This window comes from Choloepus didactylus, chromosome 10, assembly GCF_015220235.1.
Source record: "Choloepus didactylus isolate mChoDid1 chromosome 10, mChoDid1.pri, whole genome shotgun sequence".
Lineage (NCBI taxonomy): Eukaryota > Metazoa > Chordata > Mammalia > Pilosa > Megalonychidae > Choloepus > Choloepus didactylus.
The window spans coordinates 42,316,725-42,337,874 of record NC_051316.1 but is presented as its reverse complement, the minus strand read 5'-3'; the positions used below and the strand labels follow the sequence as shown (position 1 = coordinate 42,337,874).

The 21,150-nt window shown below is 36.1% G+C and overlaps 1 pseudogene; it reads left to right on the top strand.

Moving 5' to 3' along the window:
- LOC119545167 overlaps positions 1-20,789 on the top strand; it is a 75,422-nt pseudogene extending 54,633 nt beyond the window's left edge.
- Positions 20,790-21,150: the final 361 nt, after the last annotated feature.

Below are 21,150 nucleotides of genomic sequence, written 5' to 3'. Positions count from 1 at the left end.
GAATGTCCCTCTGAATGTAACACATAAGTCTGAATAAGTTTTTTCAAGATCTTTTTACTTTAAGACAGGAGAGAGAGTTTACTTAGATGTATGAGAATTCCAGAGTATTTGTTAGGAGGTTGGAGAGAGGTTGAGAATAAGGAGAAGTAAGAGAAAGGGAGACATGGAAGAAAAGAAAGGTAGTATTTATCAAGGACATAGAGTATATTGAGAAGACCATTAGAGCTGTTCTCTTTGAAGTTGGTAATGTGGTGAACTAAATGAATCAACTAAGCTTTGCATTCCTATATTAAAAATTACTTCATCACATATTATTTTGATCTTTTACAATCTTTACATTAATGTTCACAAATGAGATTGTCTTTGATTTTCTTATACTATTCTTGTTCAGTTTGAACATCTAAATTTTAGCCTTATATTATGAGTTTGGAAGCTTTCCAATCCATGGAAAAGTCTGCATAGAAAATAGTTTATCTGCTCATCTAAGGTTTTCTAAAACTCACCTATACCACTTTATGAATTTGTGAGAGAATTAAAAGACAAAACTTTTCAGTTTCACAACATTACTGAGACTTGCTCTCCATTAAAATAATTTGTTAATCCACCAATTGTACCATTTCCAACCAGGGCAGATGGTCAGCAGAAAATTCTGCAAATATGAAGGAGGAGGACACAATCTTAAGAATTTTAGTAATATTGATAGATAAATGCAATCATGTAAGTTGGTTACTCTCGTATTCTCTTCTACAAAAATATTGGTAGGATTTATAAATGGCTTAACAAAATATATAAGCATTGAATCAACACATTTATCCATTTTATTTGAAATATGACCTTGTTTTGCAATTTAGCTCTCACCTGTATTGTGATTTTGAAGTTTGCTTAGAGTTTGCCATCTGCAGTCTTTAATCTAAAGCATTTAAATTCAGCAAATATTTTAAGTTGTTCAAACTTTCTGTTTAGGGATTTCTTTCTCCATTCTGTTTATTGAACTTGAACTGCTTTTAACTTTCATCTGGTACCAATTTTAGTCATATTTATCAAACAATTTTTTCATTTTTGAGATAAAACACTTTGTTTTATGCAGAAGGGGAAAAATGAAAGATCTTAAGTCACATAAATTAGGATAGGAAGTTTTTTGACAAAGAGTATCAAAGTAGAGCAGGTCAAGATTCCTTGTACTTCGTCAATTAGAAACAAACAAACCTTTTGTCATTCATGAGTTATCAGAGGAAATACTAAGTTTTGTATATATAATATGAAAAGTTCTAGGTGACAAAAGGAAACTTTGGGCAAGCATTATGGTTTTCTTTTTAATTTGTGTCTTTTTTATGTAAACATGGTCAGCCACTAATAATTCTGTGTTATCTCTGTAACATGTCAAAAGCATTAAGAAATATTCAAATATCCAAATATTTGGAATAATTTTCTCTTTACCTATCAGATCATGACTACATTTCTGGCATTTCATAACTTCAATAGTAGCATGAATGTGTGGAATTTATAATCTGATTTATCCTTTGAATAGTATTCTAGAGTTTACATGTATTCTCACATCATTTGTTCATTTGATCCTCACAAATATACTAGGAGCATCTACAACAAGAGTTACTAATGGCATTTAGCAAGTGAGAAGAATGAGGCTGAGAGAAGTTAAATCCCACATTAAGTGGCCCAGTTGAAACAGGTCAACATGACCCTTCAAATTCAATGATTCCTACAAAACAGGAAAGTAATGGCAGCAAACTGTAATGGTAGTTAGAGCCAGATAGGAAAATATGATGAGAATAATGGAAATAGACATTAATAAAGTCAGTGTCTTACATAGTGTATCTCATTCCATCCTAAAACTTTGTGCGGGAGAAAAGTTCATCTCCAATTATCAGATGTCAACTCCAAAATGTTAGTTATTTTGCCCAAGGTCATAAAGCCAATCATGTTGGATCTGTGAGGTAAGATTTAAACCCCCAACAATGAAAAGGAAAATCCTTTAAAATTTAATAGGAGATGGTGTTAAAAGCTAAATGTTTTAAATACTAAAATGTGTCAGTTTACCTGATATTTTAAAATAATTAATTTTAAATAGATATTTGACAGTTCAGATAATAGAGGGAAACAGTAAGAACAATGCTCTAGGATTTTAGAATATCAAAATAAAGGGCAGGTGGTTTTCAGATTTTTCCTAGTACATCAATGCTTAAATTAGTTCCATGTTCCTTACTAAAGGTTACCAATAACATTTGCCTGAACTTCTAACTACTCACAACTATTATTTTGTCCTATAAAATAAGAAAACAGAACATAAAGAAAAAACAAAGTTAATATATCCCATGATATGGGATATTGTTGCTTTGAACATTTTAAGACAGAATTTATATGAAACCAGATTAATTTTAAGGAACTCCCTGTGGGTTCTGTTTGTTGTTTCAAATTGCTTTAATAGTAAACTTGCATTATTTATGTTTATTAATATTTAGAATGCACTCTGCAAGGATGATTTTCATCTGAGTTATAATTAGTCTCAGCTGATGAATGCAATAAAATGATTATAAACAACTTTTTGAGATCATTATCAATGTCATGAGAGAAAATAATAAAACACTGCTCTAATGTTTTATCTTCAAAGATCTGTTGAAATGAGTTTCAACCCATTTAAAATCTTGCATAGATCATATTAAATTTATGTTTTTCCTTGTGAAGTCATTGAACTTCACATGCCAATTCACTCTTCCAAATCCAACTCATATTTCTTCTGTCTAAAATGTAGAAGCATTGTGTTTGTTACTTACATCTGAATTAAGAGATAATATATACTCTTTGTGAAATATTTAGAAAATGCAGACAGATACACATAACTACATAAATATCATCTATAATCTTATTATGTCGATAACCCTGATTGACTTTTGGTGTATTTTTTTCAATTAGAATGTGTGATAGTACATGTGTGGGTGTGTATATGTGTAGTATATGCACTTCACACAATTGAGTTCATATGAAATATATATACACACACACACACACACACACACATATATACACATATATTATCCAGAAGTTATTTTCACTTAACATTGTAGTAGGGGCTAAGGGCATTTATTTCTCTAAATATTTTTTAACCATTGTTTTTAACTAACTAAAAAATGCAGATATTCCATAGAGAATTTAACCACTTTGCTCTTGTAACTTTAAGTGATGTTTTTAATTTGTCAATATTATGAATAATAATATAACACAGCAACATATTATGATATTGTGTATATTAATAATAACAACAGACTTATTTGAACATTTCTGCCATCTAAATAATTAAATACTGTTTTTGGATCAAAGATTAGCATGAAATTTTTAGTATTCTTCACACATTACAAAGTAATAAACCAGAAAAGTTGCATCCATTTATGTGATCATAAGCAGTATTTGAGTGTACCTGCCTTAAGAATGCTACCTGTGCTGCTCTGAATCTATGTACCCCAGAAATGCCGTATTATTTTAATCTAATCATGTGGGTACAGATTTAATGTAGATAGGATCTTTAGATTAGGTCGTTTTCATGGAGATGTGACCCACCCAATTGTGGGTGGGATCTTTTGATTGGATTATTTCCACGGAGGTATGACCCTGCCCATTCAGGGTGGGTCTTAATTAGTTTACCGAAGTCCTTAAGAGAGCTCAGGCACAGAGAGACAGTTCAGAGCTGACACAGACCCAGATGCTCAGAGACACTTAGAAAATGCCAAGAGACATTTTGGAGACAGCCATTTTGAAACTGGAGCCTGGGAGAAAAGGACCAGCAGATGTCACCATGTGGCTTCCCATGTGACACAGGAACCCCAGAAGCAATTGGCCTTTCTTCAGTGAATGTATCCTTTTGTTTATGCCTTAGCTTGGACACTTTTATGGCCTGAGAACTGTAAATGTGTGAATTGATAAACCCTATTGTTAAAGCTATATTTTGCATTCTGTTGTCTTTAGCAAATGGGAACACCACCTTAAGAATGTTATTGGTAAGAACATTTTCATATTTTATAAATGTAAAAGAGTTATCCATTTTTGTTTAGTCTATTTTCTTCAGTTAAAAGTAAGAAGAAAATCTTGTTTGGATTTTAAATAATCATTTATATAACTCAAAATATTTTCATAATGCATTAGTTTTTGGAAATATTTTTCATTGTTCCAAGTAAAAATCTTCCAGAATATTATCTAATGTATTGTTGTTGCTGACACTAAAAAATAAGTAAATAAAGGGATTGCTTTTAGATATTTTTATTAGTTAACATTAGAACTATCAAATGTTTATTTTCTTACTTCTGCTTTCTTTGAGTTTGTCACTTTGTTATTTAATTAAAAGCATAATCAATATTTTCATTCTTTCATTTAAAAATAAGCATGTACCTTTTGGATATTCCTAAATCATATGTCATATGGCAGTCTATGACTTTTGATATGTTGCATTCTTGCAACTTATTTGCCCAAATCTCAATCAATTTATCATCCCCACTGTCACCTGATAAAGTTTATTTGGGATTGCTTGTACTTTCAGGCAATTAGATTATTTTTTGTTGATACATTCATGTCGCTAACTAATAATTTGGATTAAAGAATATGAATGTGCACAATTAGTTCAATAGAGATTTTTTTAAAACACAAAATGGTAATTTTTCTCTAAATATTTTTTGGATATTGTATGTTAACAAATTAATTGTTGATTTTCTCCACAAATGCATTAATATGCTTCTTGATAAGCCTATTGTACCATGGTCTACTGATTTGCTGGTTTCTCATCCTAAGACCAATTTCTTTAATATTGATGTACTTCATGGGAAAGTTCTTTGCCTTTACTTTTTCTTACACACTTACCTAACTTGATCTCATCCAGTACTATGTCTTCAAATAACATCAGTGTGCATATGTCTACCACATTTATAATTTTAGTCTCAACCTCTCCAATTAGCTTCCCAAACCTACTTGACATCTCCATTTGTGTATCTATTAGCAAGTTCAAGCTTACAGGTCCACAAGAGAATTCATTCAGCTAAATATCATACTTGATTTCTATCTTCATGTTTCCCAACTAACATACTACCCATCAACATGTTGGTATATGTGTATACCTCTACGGCCAGAATATTTCCTTTTTCTTGACTATTACTTTGCAATATGTATGAAGAATCCTAAAAATCTGTCTGTCTCTAATACTCTCCATTTTCAGTCTTTAGAGTTGACCTGTAATCAAACCACTATCACTTCTTTCCTGAATATCTACAAAATCCTGCTGTATGATTCTTCAGATTTCTCTACTTTTAGATTTTTGATCCATTTTCCAGAGATGACAAATCATCTCTGCCATACACTCTCCAAAGGTTTCCCATTATGTTTAGGATAAATCCAGTGTTCTTGTCATGGCTTGCCCTACATGATCTAGTTCCAACTCATATCTTACCTCCTCCTATTCTCTCTGCTTTGACTTCAGGTCATTTGCATTTGCAATCTCCATCAAAATGTTAATCCTCTAATCTTCACATAATTGACCCCTTCTCATAATTTATGTCTCAGCATAAATTTCATATTCTCATATGACTACCTTTATAATGCCGTATCCCCATTCTGCTCCTAATTAACCTGTTTCATTTTGATTATAAAAAGCATCATATTAGAAAAATTAATTATATATTTGTTTCTTTAATATTCTGTTAAATTCCCTGTTAGAATATACATTCTGTAAGAGCAAGGACTTTTTCAAAATTGTGCATTAGAATACCACCAATGACAAAATGCAACAAATAAAAGAAAAACTAGTGGGATCTTTACAGATATTCATTGAACAAGCTACCACATACTTATTGTCAATATATGATTACTCTGTTATATTAAATGAGATCCTTTGCTTTTATTTCAACTAATATTAATATTCTACTTCTGCATACTTTCCTTTACCCAATATAATTTTGCCTAGTTTTTAGTTTTCAATTTTTTGTGTGTGTATCTAGCTTTTAACTTCAACTTCATTATGTTTTAGGTATCAATTGCAATCAGCATGTAATTAGATTTTGTTTTGTAACAGAATTGGCAAGTCTTTTGGTTTTAGAAGATAAGTTAAAGCCAATTATGTTTATTATCCTAACTGACATCTTCTATCACATTTTTGTATGCTTTTATATTTCAATGATGTCTTGTTGATTCTTTTATTTTCTCTTGATTATCCCAATGATTAAAAAAAAAAAGATGAAGGTTCTCATTTGCTTCTATAAGTGCTTATATTTTATATATTTCTTTATATATAATTTTATGATTATAAAAAATTTGTATGTAGCTGTATTTTTGAGTCACCACAAGGAGAGATGAGGACTTGAGGATGTTTCCCTTAACTTGCTCTCTTACCAGTTGTAGCTAATGAAATCTACAGTTTTCCACAAATGTTACTGTTACTCTTTTTCAAACTTTATTATTTATTTCAGTAAATACTTATTATTTAATTCAATAAATTTCAGTAAATTAGGTATTTAGCATATATAGCTATTTATTTACTTCTTTAGACTTCTTAAAGCTTTGATACAATTTTAACTCCTCACCAGACCTTTTATACTGCATATTTGTCTTTGATTCATGTGCAATTCAGATATGTACTTAAAATAATTAATGACATTGTAAAAGCATTGATAATATATTTTATTGAGATTGTTCACATACTATACAACTATCCAAAGATCCAAAATGTACAATCAATTGCCCATGATACCATCATACAGCTGTGCATCCATCACCACAATTAATTTCTTTTTCAATTTTTAGAACATTTTCATTACTCAAGAAAAGAAATAAAGGCAAAAAAAGGAGACTCAAATCCTTCCATACCCCTAACCACCCCACCCCCTCCATTATTGATTCATAGCTTTGGTGTAGTACATTTGTTACTGTTGATGAAAGAATGTTAAAATACTACTAACTGTAGTACATAGTTTGCAATAGATATATATATATTTCCTATATGCCTCTCTATTATTAACTTCCAGTTATAGTGTTATACATTTTTCTAGTTCATGAGAGAAGTTTCTAGTATTTGTATACTTAATCATGGACATTGTCCACCACAAGATTCACTGTTTTATAAATTCCCATCTTTTAACCTCCAACTTTTCTTCTGGTGACATACGTGACTCTCAGCTTACCCTTTCCACCACCTTCACACACCTTTCAGCACTGTTAGTTATTCTCACAACATGCTACCATCACCCCTGTCCATTTCCAAATGTTTAAGTTCACCCTAGTTGAACATTCTGCTCGCAGTAAGCAAACACTCCACCTTCTTTAGCCTCATTCTATATCCTGGTAACTTATATTTCATGTCTATGAGTTTACAAATTATAATTAGTTCATATCAGTGAGATCCTACAATATTTGCCTTTATGTGCCTGTCTTATTTCACTCAATATAGCGTCCTCAGGATTTTTTCATCAACCCTTTCTTCTAAGATGGTTTTGTTCAAACACCATACATTCCATCCTAAGCAAACAATCGTTGGTTCCCTGTATAGTCATGTATTTATGTATTCAGCACCATCACTACTATGTATATAAGGACATCTCCATTTCTCCCCCAAAAAGGAGGAAGAGTCAAAGAAGTCAGACAGACAAAAGAAAAAGAAAAAAGAGAGAGAGAAATAAAACAACAACGAAAACAAAGACATGACAGCTAGAAAGCAACAAAAGGAAAGATAGCATTAACCTAAAGTAGAGTAAAGAGTCAGACAACATCACCAATGCCAAGAGTCCCATATCCTTCCCCTATTCTCCCCCTACCCCATATGCGTTTAGCTTTGGTATATTGCCTTTGTTATATTAAAGGAAGCATAGCACAATGTTTACATTAATTATAGTCTCTAGTTTGCATTGATTGTATTTTCCCCCCAATCCCACCCTATTTTTAACACCTAGCAATGTTGGCATTCATTTGTTCTACATCATGTAAAAACATATTTGTCCCTTTTATTACAACTGTTGAGCACCCTAAGTTTCCCTGAGTTATAGGGTCCCGGTCTTTATCCTTTGTCTTTTGTTCTGGTGTCCCACATGTTCCCAACCTTCCTCTTTCAACCATACTCACAGTCATCTTTGTTCAGTGTACTTACATTGTTGTGCTACTATTTCCCAAAATTGTTTTCCAAACCTCTCACTCCTGTCTTCTCCTTTCTGTCTGCAGTGCTTCCTTTAGTGTTTCCTATAAAGCAGGTATCTTGTTCACAAACTCATTGTCTGTTTGTCAGAGAATATTTTAAGCTCTCTCTCATATTTGAAGGACAGTTTTGTCAGATATAGGATTCTTGGTTGGTGGTTTTTCTCTTTTAGTATCTTAAATATATCACTCCACTTCCTTCTTGCCTTCATGGTTTCTGTTGAGAAATCCACACATAGTCTTATCAAGCTTCCTTTCTATGTGATGGATTGCTTTTCTCTTGCTGCTTTCAGGATTCTCTCTTTATCTTTGACGTTTGATAATCTGATTATTAAGTGTCTCAGCATAGGGCTGTTCAAATTTATTCTTTTTGGGGTATGTTGCACTTTTTGGATCCATAATTTTATGTCTTTCATAAGAGATGGGAAATTTTCATTGATTTCCTCTATTATTGCTTCTGCCCCTTTTCCCTTCTCTTCTCCTTCTGGGAGAGCAATGACATGTACACTCCTGATTTTTGTTTTGTCCTTAAGTTCCTGGAGATGTTGCTCATATTTTTCCATTCTTTTCTCTATCTGTTCTTTTGTGTGTAGGCTTTCAGGTGCCTTGTTCTCCAGTTCCTGAGTGCTGTCTTCTGCCTCGAGATCTGCTGTTTTATGTTTCCATTGTGTCTTTCAGCTCTCGTGTTGTGCCTTTCATTTCCATAAATTCTGCCAGTTGGTTTCTCAAACTTTCAATTTCTACCTTATGTACACCTAGTGTTTTCATTATATGGTCCATCTCTTTTGCCATATCCTCCCTGAACTTTTTGATTTGAGTTAGTATTAGTTGTTTAAGTTCCTGTATCTCAGTTGAAGTGTAAGTTTGTTCCTTTTACTGGGCCATAACTTTGTTTCTCTTAGTGTAGGTTGTAGTTTTCTGTTGTCTAGGCATGATTTCCTTGGTTACCCTGATCAGGTTTTCTCAGACCAAAATGGGCTCTGGTCCAGAAGAAAGAACTGTTCAGTATCTGGTTTCCCTGAGGGTGTGTCTTAGAAAATTGGTACACCCTGTGAGGCTTCGGGTGGCTGTGCTTTTCTGCCCAGCACGTGCCACCTGTCAGCCTGTAACTCCAGACTAGCATAAAGAGGTGTGGCCCATGGCTGTTTACCCCCAAGCTCTGGGGTCTGGTTCTGAATGGAAGGTGGGTAGTAGAGCTGGGCCCCACCCCTTTCCTCTTAGGAAAGATAAACCCCCTGGGGGGAGTCCTTAGCATTTCAGTGGTATCTCTCTGCCTATGCTATCTCCACCATTGTCTGGGTCAGAGTGCTGGGAATTGAAAATGGCTGAGGATTTCTCCACTGAGATGAAACAGGGATAGTAAGCCCCCTTCACGGCCAGTCATGGCCACCCTCTGGCTCTCCAAGGTCGGTCTTCACCCAAAGCCTCTGTCTGCTTGTTGGGGATTCATATCGAGCAGTCCACACTTGTTAATTAAAACTGCAGTTGGAGCTCAGCTGTCTTGTACTCACTCGCTAGCTCAGAAATTGCTGCTCTCTGACTCCACAAGGCTTTGCAACTCGGACCATGGGGGGAGGGGGCTCCCAGCTTGGATCTGCAGTTTTCACTTACAGATTTTATGCTGCAATCTTGGGCATTGTATGATTGGTGTATGATGAGTGGACAGTCACGTTTGTCCCCCTGAAGTTATTCTGGATTATTTACTAGCTGTTCTCGATTGCTTATTAGTTGTTTCAGGGGGACTAACTAGCTTCCACTCCTCTCTTTGCTGCCATCTTCAATAATTTTTTGTTTGTAAGTTTAATGTAAAATATAAAACTAAAATTCTAAGCCATAATTATGTGATGAGGGAGGTTTAAATTGATAGTTAATCAGGCTGAGATAATTAGTTTGAGGAGGAGGATTAAAGTACTATTTTTTCTTCCAGAATTTTTATAACTTTGTCTTTTACCTTTATGGCTTTTGCCCATTTCAAGTTAATTTTTATGTGGCTTGAGATAAGAGTTGAAGTTCGTTTTTTTCCACATGAATATCCTGTTGTTTCAGTGCCAATTTTTGAAAATACCATCCTTTGTCCATAGCATTATTTTGACACATCTTAATCAAAAATCTTTTGATGACACGTGTGTGTGCATATGTAGACTATAAGTGATCTATTGAGAATATGCAATTTTGAAATTAGTGCACTCAAGTGTTTCTTTAATTCTAGAAAATTGTGAAACCCTCTAAAATTCTTTTGAAATAATTCTCCATCATTTCTTACATTCTTTACTTTTGGAAATACAATTAATATATGAATTTTCTAACTTTCCAATTGCTGCTCCCTAACTGTTCTTTCATATTTTGTATCTCTTTGTTTATCTATTTGATTATATATGAATATTCCCTAAATCTTTTTTTTTTTTCTTATAGAGTCAAACATTTACCCTTTTAATAATCTTTTTCTAACTTCATGAAATATGTTTTCATGGTAAGTATGTTTTCAGGATTTCTCATTTGTCTGTTCACTTGGCTGCTTCTTATTTACTTTCTGTATGATTATATTAATAATTTATTTTCTTTTCTATTACTATGGTTCATTAATTTATTTTATTGAACATCCTAAGTGTACTTACTATCTAATGTTAGATTGTTTTGTAAAATTAAATTCAGCTGAATGGAATTCATGTTTATAGAACTGATTTCTTAAATGCATTTGTCAGAAGTAGATTTTTTCTAGTTTGGAATTCTAATATGCTAGTTCATTTTGAGTGATATATATTTCTTCCTTTCCTCTTGTGTTTTTTTTCCTTTAATCCCTTCTGTTTTAGCAGTCTTCCAGTTTCTTCCACCACACACTCCTCCTTTCCCCACTTTCCAGAATGACTTCTCATTTTGGCTCTTGACTGCAGTGATCTTGGAGATCAACCATTTGGTCAGCAAGACATTTCTTGTTTCTGGCAATTTGTACTTTTCCACTTATTTTCACAGGAATAAAGATAGCAGAGAAGCAAGCTAATTCAGCTTATTTTTTGAGTGCTAGAGCCTCATCCTAGTTCCTGACATCAAGCAACAAGGCTAGCGACAGTGTCCTATCTCATGTGGAAACTTTACTTCTGTTACACTAATTCTCAGGTAGTTCTCAGCTTGCTGCTTGCAGACCAAGAATCCAGCCAGACTGTGATTTCACCCATAAGCAAAGAGATTTATCTAAAGGCTTTTTAAACTGTGTTTTTACCAGTCCATGGAAATGTACATGCTGTTTTTGATCCTAGTGTGTTTTCTGATTTCTCTCTTTTTAAAAAAATCCCTTTCTTTTCATTATCATCAAAAACAAATTTAAGTTAAAGCAAGACGGGTTGACTGGTAAAGTTATTCAGCTATTGAAATTTAAAGAAATGATTTTGCTGTAAGTAGGAAGATAGGAGAAACAAATGTGAATTTTTAAATATTAAATACAAATACATAATTCAACATTCAAGTTTTATAGTTGAAATTCTGGCTTCTCTTTATTTCAGTACCTCATTTATGTAAACTCAGTATTGTTAAAAGTGATTCATCTTTTAGAAAGAGGCTGATCTCTATGATTTGCTTGTGATCACAATGACAATGATTGGGTGCTCTGAAGAAACATGACCATTTTGGGTGGTCAAAAGAAAATTTATGTCAGACTGTATCTATGAATTTAGAGTAATTGATTACATATTTAACATAATGAATAAATACTCAAAAAGGAAACTATTTCTACTGAAATATTACACTTTTTTAAAGAAAAAAACTAGAATTGTCCTATCTTAATATAAACATATATTTTTAAAATAGCTGTAAGTCTTAGTAACTGCATTAATATCAGCACCATGTACTCCACACACTGTCTTAAGACACCCAATGCAATCTCTTGTCTATATGTTGCCAGATATTTCACATGTACTTTGAAATTTTCTATATTAAAATTAATCAAGTATGTATGTCTCTAAGAAAAAAAAGAAAAGAAAGAAACTGGGCAGGGCTTTCATTTTCCTCTTTAGGCCAGATCATGCCATTTTGGCAAATTAGATTTGACCTTTGTGTAATTATAAAATTTGCATAGACTACATTTGCTATTGCAAAAAGAGATCACCGACTTTCCAGGGTGTAGCAACGGGAAGATCGTATTCAGTTTCTTCATGTATTATGTGCATATTCTTAGTATGGCTCAACATAAGAGTTTAGGAGTGGTACAGTTGATAGTTGTAGACTCAATATAGCATCAGAAATATCATAGAAAAGGGGAGTTATGGTTTAATTGTGGAGAAAAAGATTTTAATAGAGGGTGGAAATGACACTATAGAGATAAGGGGGATGTCAGAACAGAAAGGAAGTTAAGGCTTTCCATTCACAAAATTTGTTCTACCTGTGGTTGACACATACAAAAATCATCTGAAGAGAAACCACACAGCTGGAATCATGTCAGAGACTAAAGAACTGGTTACAGACTGTGAGCAACGTAAAAGAGAGGTCAAAACAATAGCAATCTGGTGGATTCAGGGATTCGTTCATCAGTTTTATTTTCTAGCCAAGGATTTATTTTTTGTTCATCCAGTTCTGTGTTAATTGAGCCCCTTAATAAAACTCTGTGCTATGAGTGCTTGCTAGATACCATGCAGCAGAGAAAAACTTGCCTGGTTCAGGGAAATAGATATCCCCAGATGTACCACACAGCACACAAAGAGCTGTATAGGGATCATAACCTGGGCCTTTATTATAGCAGTAGTCAGCATGGAAGTTACACATTCAATTGATTCTGGGTTTTATAACTTCCAAATCATTGTTTAACTTGCAGAAGACTTGGAATATAATTTAGCTTCAAAGACAAAACATGATTTAAAGTATTGTACCTAGACAAAGATTATATCCAAATTGCTTAAAAAATAGGATATTTATTTCTGCATTCAAGTGACCACACTTTTAAAATTATTTAAAATCTACCTAATATTCAATATGTATTCCAAGATAAACTTTCTTTCTGAAGCCCCATCACCACCAGCTTAAACTAATCTTTGCTTCCTCTGATTCCTAGAGACTTCATTTATTATGTATTTCCTTAGTTTGTCATTTCATATGTACTGCATTATATTATTAGTTATAGTGGAACTTTCCTGTTCAACTTAACTGTCCACTTTTTTAAGATGGAGAATGTGATTTATTCAACTTTGTATCTCTAGCCCTCAGTGTAGCATATTTATATTACAGATGCTAGGTGTCGAGTAAATAGCATTTGAATGATTACTCCACTTAAAGAGTCAACTATAATTATTTGTGTGTATGATAGAATCCTATGAATGGCAATATGTTCAATGTATGCGATATTTTATCAATATTTTATTACACTTAAATCTTAACACAGATTTGATGGCTAAAAATATTTCCTCAGTTCATCTGGAGACTGTGTAAAATAAAAATTTAAATACATGCATAGCCTTGATATATACATTGTCATGTAAGATGGGGTTGGTTTCATTTATGTGAAGATGGCAAGGTTTTTAATCCACAATGACACATTTGAACTTTGTTTTAAATTGTGATTTATGTGAATAATATTTCAATTTATCACTCAGAGTTTTCTAAACATGTCTTTAATTTATCCTCACCTTAAAATATAAGGAAAGACATATTGCTTTGACTGACTCAAAGTATTGACTAACTAATATCAAGAGAAGATAAGCTCTAGAAAGAGAATCTAGGGGGAGAGCGGTTGCCTAATTACCCTGACCCTCCTGTAATCACCCTTGAATTCTAATTGCCATAACTGTGCCACAGCCACCCTGTACTCTCCTTTTTCTTTATCTTTCTGGCTCACATATTAACAGAATTCATTTCTCTGATTTACATGAACACCTATAAAACAGACTGACTTCCTCAGAGAAGATTTTATGAAATATTTAGCTGGAAGGATGAACAATGAGGATAGTTGCTATTTTCCAATCCTTCCTAGACTTGATATCACCATATGATTACATTCTTGCCAATGGGATATAAGCAGAGTTGTTCTATGTGCATTATGGAAAGTGTTCTTAAAGACGGAGCATGGCGGGTGTGCCGGTTTGAATGTATTGTGTCCCCCAAATGCCATTATCTTTGTGGTCTTGTGGGGCAGACGTTTGGGTGCTGGTTAGATTTGCTTGGAATGTGCCCCACCCAGCTGTGGGTGATGATTTCGATGGGATGTTCCCATGGAGGTGTGGCCCCACCCATTCGGGGTGGGCCTTGATCAGTGGAGCCATATAAATGAGCTGACTCAGAGAGAGGGAATTCAGTGAGTGTAGCTGTGAGTGGTGTTTTGAGGAGGAGCAAGCTTGCTGGAGAGGAACGTCCTGGGAGAAAGCCATTTTGAGGCCAGAGCTTTGGAGCGGATGCCGGCTGCCTTCCTAGCTAGCAGAGGTTTTCCGGACGCCATTGGCCATCCTCTGGTGAAGGTACCCGATTGCTGGTGTGTTACCTTGGACATTTTGTGGCCTTAAGACTGTAACTGTGTAGCAAAATAAACCCCTGTTTTATAAAAGCCTATCCATCTCTGGTGTTTTGCATTCTGCAGCATTAGCAAACTAGAACAGATTTTGGTACCAGAGAAGTGGGGTGCTTTTGCTGCTGAGTCTGCAAATACCAAACATGTTGGAGTGGCTTTTCAAATGGATAAGGGGAAGATTCTGGAAGAATTGTGAGGAGCTTGATGGAAAAGGCCAAAACTGCTTTAAAGAGACTGTTTGTGGAAATATGGACTCTAAAGATACTTCTGATGAGGCCTTGAAAAGAAATGATGAATGTGTTGTTGCAAACTGGAAGAAAGACAATCCTTGTTTTAAAGTGGCACAGTATTTGGCAAAATTGAGTCCTGGTGTCAGATGGAAGGAAGAATTTGAAAGTGACAACCTGGAATACTTAGCTGAGGAGATCTCCAGACTACATGTGGAGGAGGTACCCTGGCTTCTCCTTGCAGCTTATAGTAAAATGCGAGCGGAAAGAGATAAACTTAGAACTGAACTCTTGGGTTCAAAGAGACCAGAAGCTGATCGCTTGGAAAATTATGAGCTTCCAGGGGGTGGAATCCCAGAAGCTACAGCCCAACGTGAGGATGTAACCAAACATGGAACCCAGCCACCATTTCAGTACAAGCCAAGATTGGAGATGTAATTATCCAGAAAGGATTTGTGGAAAGTCCTATTGTCTGATGGCTTTGACCCCTGCATTCTTCATGTGAAGCCAACAGAATTTTTGCGAAATCTTCACAGACAGAGCTGTTGCCAGTCTGGACTGGAGGAGGCAGGCAAGGAACAAACTGAAGGAAAAATTTCTTCAAAGACGGAGCCATGCAGGTTGAGAGCTGGAGTCAAGAGGTCTCGGGCTGGGAGAGAGGAGCAGCCCACACGCATGGAAAGGGTGAGTTTGCCCTGGAGGTCGAGGGCGGGCTTTCCACCTCGATGCTCTGGAAGAGTTTTGCCACCTCAGGTCCCCAAGAGGGTGGAGTACATTTCCAGGGAATTGGGGAGAGCCTGGCTGCCACCACATTGTTCTGAAGGGTTGAGCATATGCCCCAGAGATGGAAGGGAATCCGGAACTGCCCGATGTTTGAGGAGGGTGGGGCCAAGAAGGTGGTCTCCCCAGTGTGTGGATATGTTGGAGCACTCACCCAAGCATTTGGAGAGGAAACAGTTGCCAAAAAGGCCCTTGGGAAGGGTTAGGTTCCTGCTCTCTCAAGCCCCAAGGATGCAACGCTGTTCTGTTGATGACTCTCAGACTTTGAAATCTAATGGAGTTTGTCCTGCAGGTTTTAGGAACTGTTTTGGTCCTGTTAACCCTGTTTTCCTTACTGTTTCTCCTTATGGCAATGAAATGTTATCATGATCCTATGAATGTCCCTCCTTTGTATATTGGAAGCATATAACTTGTTCTAAGTTCACAGATCCACAGCTAGAGGGGAATTATACCTTAGGACTGACCACGCCTAAATTGATTTTGATGGGATTTTGTACTTAACTATTGTTACTGAAATGATGTAAGTTTTTTGTGATATTGTGATGGAATGAATGCATTTTGTATTCGGAAAGATAATGTCATTCTGGGGTCCAGGGGGTGGAATGTGCCGGTTTGAATGTATTGTGTCCCCCAAATGCCATTATCTTTGTGGTCTTGTGGGGCAGACGTTTGGGTGCTGGTTAGATTTGCTTGGAATGTGCCCCACCCAGCTGTGGGTGGTGATTTCGATGGGATGTTCCCATGGAGGTGTGGCCCCGCCCATTCGGGGTGGGCCTTGATCAGTGGAGCCATATAAATGAGCTGACTCAGAGAGAGGGAACTCAGTGAGTGCAGCTGTGAGTGGTGTTTTGAGGAGGAGCAAGCTTGCTGGAGAGGAACGTCCTGGGAGAAAGCCATTTTGAGGCCAGAGCTTTGGAGCGGATGCCAGCTGCCTTCCTAGCTAGCAGAGGTTTTCCGGACGCCATTGGCCATCCTCTGGTGAAGGTACCCGATTGCTGGTATGTTACCTTGGACGTTTTGTGGCCTTAAGACTGTAACTGTGTAGCGAAATAAACCCCTGTTTTATAAAAGCCTATCCATCTCTGGTGTTTTGCATTCTGCAGCATTAGCAAACTAGAACAGTGGTGGAGGAGGGTAAGAAGGGGGGGGCACATCCTCTCCCTTGTTGCTTTCTTCTTCATGTGAGCCAAAATACAGATAACATGAATGCTTTCACCATGGTCTGGGAGTCACATGCCAAGATGTCAGAGGAGCAGAATAGAAGCTGAGATTATTTCATGAGATAGAAATAAACTTTTATTTTGTCTGAGTTGAGTTGTTCAGCTTTCTGTAATTCACCTGCGTACTTGACCCAAATGATATATTGCTGCATTCTCAGTACCAATATATATTGATTCCTTAGTAAATATTGGTTAAATGAATAATACTATGACACCTCATTGACTTATCTAATTGTGTTATGCCCCCTTTTAAGGAGCTGCTTACTGAAACCCCATTCTCATGCTTTCACTCTTTCTTTTCCCACTTGCTTACTATCTTATAGCCAAAGAAGACATTCTAGCCCTACAAGAACAAAAGATAATAAATAACATTGATGGCTCTTTGCTGATTATAAACTCTCATATTTTACCTGGAATTGGTCATCATAGAAGGAGAAAATGCCCAGGCATAGAGAAGTTACAATGAGGACTACACATTTACAGTCCATGTTCTTGTTCCTCAATTTACCCTTGGAACATTTCCCTTGCTTATAAGGACTCCAATCATATTGGATTAAGACCCACCTTGATCCAGGTTAGCCTCACCTTAACTAACAGGATCTTTGAAGATCCTATTTACAAATGTATTCACATCCACAGAACTGGGAGTTAGGACTTGAATATGTATTTGTGGGGGACATGATTCAATCTCTAACATCACATGATTCTCCAGGATCCAACTTACCATTGTCTGATACAAAAAAGGAAGAGAGATTATCAAACCCCTCTGATACTGATGTCTGTCTTCAGAAAAATATTTTCTCCATTGGGGCTGATAACCACTGCTCCTTAGCCTTCTAAAGGTATGCAGTCTAAGAAGGCAATGCATCACCAACATAGTGTATTTTGAATACAAGGACCATCTGCCACATAAATGGCAGTGATAACGTTTGATATGTAAGATGAATTTGACCATCTAAGGAAATGTTATAGAGGCAGGATGTAAAAAAAGTCCATACCAAAACAAAAATGCCTGAGGATTTCTATATTATCACTGTTATCTTGATATTGAATTGTTTATTTTCAAATGGGATGAATCAAGCACCATAAACTAAAACAAACACAGTGTCCTAAACAACTAAATAATAATAATAATGATAAAAACAGCAATGATCTCAGCAATGTAAAGCACTTTACAAGGATTAAAATAAAAGGCCCCCCAAAAGCATAGGACTGCAAATGCCAAGCTCTGGCCTCCAATAAATGGAATGTTCTTGGTTGTTTTGAAAGAGGACTTTGACCAATTGATTCCTGCCTCTCTATTTCTTCCCCAGGCAAGTCAAAGCCATGTAGCTCCTTCAGCATCTGGCAAGCAGGTTGCCTGAACTGGTTTATCCAGATTCATTGTCACCACATGAATTGGACAATGAGGGTATCCATACACAATTCCAATATGTCTTATGAATAGCCCAATATTTCCTTGAAAATGTCAAGAGAATTACTCTTGGCATTTTTTTTTAACTTTAGGTAACTCAGTCTACCTCCCTAGAGGGTATAATAGAAGGATTAAATGAATCCAGTCACAAATAGAGATGCTGTAAGAAGATCATCTACAACAACATGAAATTTCAAGCTAAGTACTTTTATAATTATCCCTTATTTTGGGAAGCTGTTGATATTTACACCATGTTTCCTTGACCTGTAAAAAGTTATCTGAATGTATATGCATATTTGAACTGAAACTAATACTAAGTAAAAATTCAAAAATCTGAGATATTAAAGTTACTTTTGACACATGCACTCCTTATAATGAAGTTCATGATAGAGCTGTATGAGGGTCTTTTAGAAAAAGAATCACTTCAGAGCAGAGTAGGTTTGTTTTTAGAGTTTGAAAATGCCCCTGTGTCATTTCCTAGTTTCTTTCTTCTATAGTTGTCACAGGGATCTAGGCACTGAACCTCAAAAGGGAATCTTGTGACCTCTGAGTTGAGAGCCAGATTCTTGGCCATGCATCTTCCTGGTACAATGTCTGTCATTGGTCCTGATGATTCAGGAGATGACACTGTTCTTGGCACTCAGGTTCCTTTTGATTTCTGCTTCTATGAGGCCTTTTTGCTCCTTATTCAGTGAGATGTGTTGAGCACCCCTTATGTGACAGACACATGTTAGGCTTAGATACTCTCAATGGATTCCTTTTTATCAATACCTAGCAATATGGTAGAGAGAGAGGAAGAGGAGGAGAAGGTGAAGGGAGAGGAAGAGAAAGCATTGTTCACATCATTATTTTTAGGTAATGTCCTCATAGTTTCACCTTGATAAAAAACCCATTACCCAGTACATTTTCCAATATTTCTTCTTCTGGCTTCAACTCCCATGTCTTTGAATTGTGAAACTGCACATAGTTAAAGGTGAAGATTTGTTTTAATGCTTGAGGCGTCAGATCTCTGTCTCCCATTAGATTTTCATTTTATTCTGTGAGCTGTAAATTTGTTGCTTTTACAAGTTGCTAAATCCTGGATGCAGACCCCAATTATAGCTAGGAAATAAAATTTTATAGTGGAAAGACAACTGAAGTTAGAACCAGAAGAGCTATGGGTACGCACAGTTGTAGCAGTTGGTGTGGCCTTCGACAAGTTTCTTAGTCTTCCTAGGCCTTGTTATCCATTTCTGTAATATGTGAATAAGAATGTCTGCCTTATGAGAGTTAAATAAGATAAGATACATCAATATTATTAACACATTACCTATCACATAGGCAGATCTTAATGACTATGAGTTGAATAAAATCAGTTGTCTTTACTATGTCATGGCCTGATCAGACAGGTATGAGGAGAATGCAGTTAAATCAGTGACAGAATTTAAGGTCAACAGAAAGGCAGAATTTAAGGTTATCAAAATTGCCACATGAGTTGACTAGAATACCTAAAATCCCCTATAATTATGATTTTACAAAAAAGGGACTGTACATGACTGATATAATACCTCAAGATGTGGCAATGAAAGCTGGTATTCTAGCTGATGATCACATGACTGAAGTGAAGGGAGAGAATGTAGAAAATGCCAGCCATGAGGAAGTGTTTGAAAAGGTGAAGAAGTCAGGAAGGCATGTCATGTTCCTGCTGGTGGATAAGGAAACTGATAATTACACAGCGAACAGAAGATAAAATTCAAGAGAGAAACAGCCAGTTTGAAAATGCTACTCCACAAGCCCGGGGTTGTGGAGAGTTGAAGTGAAGCAATGGCTATGGGTTTTACCTAAGGGCAGGCCCAGAACAGAAAGGTCAAATCATCAAGGACATAGATTCTGGAAGTCCAGCAGAGGAGGCTGGTCTGAAAAGCAATGCCCTGGTAGTTTCTGTCAATGGCAAGTCTGTGGAAGCCATTGTTCATGATAGTATGGTGGAAATGATTAGAGAAAGAGGAGATCAGACTTCACTGTTGGTGGTAGACAAAGAACAGACAATATGTATAGATTGGTTCATTTTTCTCCATTTCTCTGCTATCAAAGTCAAGAACTGCCCAAAAATTCTACCAAGGAGACTCTAGCTCCTACTTCTTTGGAGATCTCAAGTCCAGATACTACAGAGGAAGCAGGAGATCAGAAGCCTAAACTCTGCAGGCTGGTTAAAGGTGAAAATGGCTATGGCTTTTGCTTAAATGCTATTTGGGATCTGCCAGGCTCATTCATCAAGGAGGTACAGAAGGGCAGCCCAGTCAATGTGGCTGGGCTAGAAGATGAGGACATCATCATTGAGGTGAATAGGGTAAGTGTGCATTGAAAGTGGTGGACAGGATACAGAGCAGGTGGGAAGAATGCTATACTCTTGTCTGTGGAAAGGTCTATGATTATTTCCAGGCTAAAAAAAATCCCTATTGTGTCCTCCATGGGCTGATCCATTGGATGACTCCCTGGAATCCAAAGAATGAGCACTAGCAGAGTCAGAGCCCAACTCATGTACTGCAAAAGAACAAGCCCACAGTACAGCCTCTTTTTCTTCTTCCAATTCTGAAGATACAGAGATGTGTTGAGAAACAAATAATGGCTTGGCTGGTAGCTGTTTCTGCATATTACTAGAAATCCTTTCTCAAGGAATGGATTGCCATCCATTTACTGTCCCTGCTAGAAAAGAACTACTCTGGAAACCAGTTCATCATGTGTGATTGTCTTCCATTGTCATTTGTCTTAGGGGCTGCTATTGCAGATGGCTTATTTATGGTCCACCTTAGAAAAAGCTAAGACAGGAACTAGCATGTTTTTCATGTGATCTTTTTCAAGCTTCAATTTCAT